Raw genomic sequence first — 4,699 nt, 5'->3', positions numbered from 1 at the left:
CACGCCTACTGCCGGCTTCAACGGCCACTTCCGGTCGCGCGAAGAGAACCCCGCCCCCACACGTCGCAGGCTTTCCACCGCGCCGGGAGGACTGCAGAACTACGATTCCCAGAATGCTCCAAGACACAGAACTCCATTTCCCAGAGGACAAAGCCAACGTGTACGGTTTCCCATTGGACCGGGCGAGAGCTCTCCCCTCCAGTCACTGGCTTCTCAACTTCGCAGGTGGGAGTAGCGGGATGCGGAGACTTCCACGTTTCTGTGACCGAACAGTGTAAATATGCATTTACACACGCATATAGTTTTAAAACACAAACAGGTACTTCTCGGTGCATTACTTTCCTCACTACTTGTCCTGCATTCTATTTAGGGCTCTATTCCTTTGTCATTTAAAGAATTCTGGTCGTGACCCATCCTGTTGCTTTCAGCATTCTCAAATGGGTCACAACCCACATTTTTTTTAATGCTAAAGGTAACCGGGAGGTGATGTTACTGTGTTTTGCTCTACAGCCCTACAGCAGTGCACTGGTTTTGCCTGCGTCAGCCGGCTGCCAGTGGAGTCCGACACTGGTCTGTCAGTATGTTCCTGGCAAAAAAGAACCCAACAGAAGTCGGTAGGTTTTGATACTTACATGTGTGGTTGGCGCACGCACTTCACTGTGCTTTGCGTCCCCAGCTTTTGGGTAGAGGGCGGAAGATCAAGTCACTCCCAACACTAAATTCAGGAATGCTAACACTGAGTATATGAAAAACATTCACAAAGGAAAGGGGACTATAAACTACAAGCGTTTGAGAGCAGATTTCAGAAAAGATCTAAGGTAGGCACTAGAAAATTTCAGGGAACAAGTTGGTATTCTCAGTAGGCTGCAAGAAGACATGGCCTGAATGAAACAGGATAAAAAGATTTGAGAACAAGCTGGAGAAAACAAAATACTAAAAAGACATTCTAGATGAAAAAGGATAAAAATATATAACGAGCATATTTAAAATGAAGCACCATAATTAAAGCCATACTGGAGAAGAACTGAATTGATGCTGTGAAAAGTGAGTCCATTATGTATAGAATATCCTTATAAAGTTCTTCCATGATTCAAAAGAAAAAGATGAATGAAGGAGAAGAAAAGAAAAAGATATGAAGGACAGCCGGCACAGGGATAACCAGCCATCAGGAAAGCGACCATAGGAAATCAGCTATGATTTAACATTCTATATGCCAGGCACTGTTCCAAGTGCTTTTTGCCTTTCAATTTTTTTTAATTCCTAAAACAACCTAATAAAGTTATTTCTGTATTATAATTCCTGCTTTACAATAAAGGAAGCTGAGGCACAAAAAAGTTGAATGGCTTGCCCACGATCATATGGCCACTATGTGGGGAAGCTGGGACTTGAATTTAGTAATTTGGTCACAAACTCTCACTTTTACCTCTGTAACACTAGTATCCCAAGTAAAGGCATGAAAAATTTCCTGAGTTTAAGAATGCATCTCTCATTCATTGTTGGTGGGAGTACTTTGGAAGGCAGTCCGCGGTTTCTCATAAAACTAAACATACTCTTATAATATGATCTAGCAATCTCACTCCTTGGTATTTACCCAAATGAGATGAAAACTTATGTCCATACAAAAACCTGATTTCCAAAACTTGAAAGCAACCAAAATGTCCTTCAATAGGTGAATGGATAAACAATGGTACATCTGGACAATGGAATATTATTCTGCAATGAAAAGAAATAAACTATTGAGCTACCAAAACACCCTAGAGAATATTAAACGCATATTGCTGAGTGAAAGAATTTGAAAGACTTTGTATGATTCCAGCCATAAAACAGTCTGGAAAAGGCAACACTATGGAGACAGCAAAGATCAATGGTTGCAAGGTATGGGCGGAGGGGAGTAGGGGATGAACAGACAGAAGAAGGGGGTTTTTAAGGGCAGTGAAACTATTTCTGCATGATAATGTAATGTTGGATATATGTCATTATATATTTGTGAAAACCCATAGAATGTACAAGACACAGAGTGAACCCCTAAGGTAAACTAGGGGTCCTCAGTTAATAATTTATCAACATTGGCTCATCAATTGTAACAAAAGTACCACACTAATGCAAGATGTTAATAGGGAAAAGTGGTGGGGGAAGGGGGAAAGTCAGAATGTATAGGAACTTTATACTTTCTGCTCAATTTACCTATAAACCTAAAACATTTTTTTAAAGTATGTTAATTAAAAAACATGATTGTTAAAGGTGCTCTGGTAAGTTTTCAGAAGTAAATGACGGACATGTAACTAGAAACTGGAAGAAAAGTGACTGTTGCAAAGTGAAAGAAATATGGCCGAATTGTACTCTATAGTTGGGTGGAAAACAGAATTTATAAAAAATGAACTTGAATATTTAGTGATGAAGTTGCCAAGCAAAGTGTAGAAGGTGCAGCCTGATTTCTCCTTGCTGTCTGTAGTAAAAAATAAAAGTTTAAAAATAATTTTTAAAAATTTTTAAAAAGAAATTGAGGAAAGAACTGTTTAGCAAAAGACAAGCGATATTTGATGATTTGGAATTTTTTTAGTCATACCTTATACTAATGAGGCTTTCAATACATATTGAGGATAAGAAAAATGTGCGTGTGTACCTTTATATTAGTTTTAGTGACTGGGTCTGCACATGAAATGTAAGCAACCACAGGAAGCCAATACAGAAGCTCCAAGTATATAAGTAAAATAGTAACTGATCAGCTATCAAGTGCGACACACCAATAAAAAAACACTATATACATAGAAGGCATAATTTAGTGAATAAAAACCAAGTTTTTATTGGATACTGAGTTTTTATTGGATACCAAACCCTGAATACTTTACCTGAATTAACTCATTTAATTAACTCAGGGTGCCAAGTACAGAACAGAAAGGGATGAAAATTCATGAAAAATGAATAATATGTGTATGTGTACACCCAGTAAAGAGTATGCGATATGTGTAAATTATGGATAATAACTAGCTCACATCTATCCCTTCAGAGCAGGCTCTCCCATTAAACCCTTTCCCGTCTGTTCCTCCCCTCCCCATAAGGCACGCGCTTTCTCCACTCGCCATCGTTTCCTCTTCTCTCAAACTGGCACCGCAAACCGAGCGGTAGACAGAAACCCAGACTCGCGCGCAGGGCTCCAGGGAGCGCCGTCACCCGCAGCCTGGGACTGGGAGATCCGAACCCCGGATGGGGGCAAAGACCACGGGCTCGCCTGCGGAGCGGCTGCCTGGGCCCCAAGTCAGACGGGGGTCTTCCTCCTGGAAGGTGGCCGGGCTCCAGGGGTGGAGGACGCGCCAAGTGTGGACAAGCTCGGCTCCTGAGCGGCTCCGCTGTGCGAGCTCCGCCACCGGCCTGCCCTCTGCGGGGAAAGCCGGGACCCCGGGACACGCGGCAGCAGCGCCCTGGCCTCCCCGGGAAGCGTCCGGCAGCGCAGCTGCGGCGCAGAACGGCGGCGGGGGTGGTCCGGCGCCGGGGCCTCGGGAGTCCGCGCAGCCGCCGCTGGGAGGACCCAGCTGCAGGGCCGCCGTCCCCCGCTGCGGGAGAGGACCCTCATGCCGCCGGCCGGCCCTCACCGGAGGGTTCCCCTATGGTCCAACAGACCACGGCGTCCTGCGCTGGCGGCCACGATCGCCCCGCCTGCTGCTCCAGTGACTGCAGTTTCTAGGAGGGACTTTAAACAGCCGCCCCATCGTCGGGTAGTCGTGGCCGAGTGGTTAAGGCGATGGACTAGAAATCCATTGGGGTCTCCCCGCGCAGGTTCGAATCCTGCCGACTACGGCGTGTTTTTCTCTGCCTTGAGCCTGGAGGTCTCCTCGGAGACAGACCTTGGGGCGGTGTCCGGAGTTGGGTACCGGAATGGGTGGGACTCCCTCCCCCGCGCACGGGCCTCTTTTCCTCGGGAGACCGGCCTCAAGCTTTAGTGGACTCGGGTCAGGTCGGCCACTCCCCTTCTATTAGTCCCGGTTAGTGGACTCGGGTCAGGTCGGCCACTCCCCTTCTATTAGTCCCGGCCATCCTAGCGCCTCAGACGTGAGGCCGCACCGTGTGCTCTGAGATGGGGGTGGCCCGCGCTCGGCCCTGGGACATCCACCTGCAGCAGCAGGGTCCGAGGTCCCCAGCCGGACACGGGTAGCGCCCCCTGGCGCTCAGGCCCGGAATACACAGTGAGCGCGGAGTGGAAAGAATCCAACTAGAAAAATGGCTTCCCTGCAGGGGCGGTGCCAGCTAGACGCCATGTGGTGGGCCGAAGCGGCCAATCAGAATTACCTCCGGATGTGACGTGTCAGTATGGCTCAAAAATGTGTCAACGGAATCTGATCCGAGGAAACCTCTGCCAAACTCAAACGAAGGCGCTTTCTACAAAATAACTAAATTGTACTCCTCAAAAATAGCACTTTTAGGAAACACAAGGGAAGAATAAATATTTCAGATTTAAAGAGACATCTTAACGCAACACATGACCCGGGATTTTCTTCTGTTGTAAGGCATTATTGGAACAATTGGTGAAATCTGAATAAAGTACATACATTAAATAATTTTACTTTATCAGTGGTAATTCCTGAATGTATTAATTGTTCTTTGGTTATGTAAAAGAATGCCTTTAAAACTTAGTCTCCTACGGTTTCCAAAAAAGTGTATAGGACACTTTTTTATATGACAGAGAAAAAGAAAATACAGTAAC

At 45.9% G+C, this 4,699-nt stretch overlaps 1 non-coding gene across 1 annotated transcript; it reads left to right on the top strand.

The window, feature by feature from the left end:
- The first annotated feature begins 3,713 nt into the window (after positions 1-3,713).
- TRNAS-AGA (transfer RNA serine (anticodon AGA)) lies at positions 3,714-3,795 on the top strand. The gene has a single exon. It is a non-coding gene; the product is annotated as a tRNA-Ser (tRNA).
- The last annotated feature ends 904 nt before the right edge of the window (positions 3,796-4,699 follow it).

Source organism: Lutra lutra, chromosome 6, assembly GCF_902655055.1.
Source record: "Lutra lutra chromosome 6, mLutLut1.2, whole genome shotgun sequence".
Lineage (NCBI taxonomy): Eukaryota > Metazoa > Chordata > Mammalia > Carnivora > Mustelidae > Lutra > Lutra lutra.
This window is presented reverse-complemented; position numbering and strand designations above follow the sequence as displayed.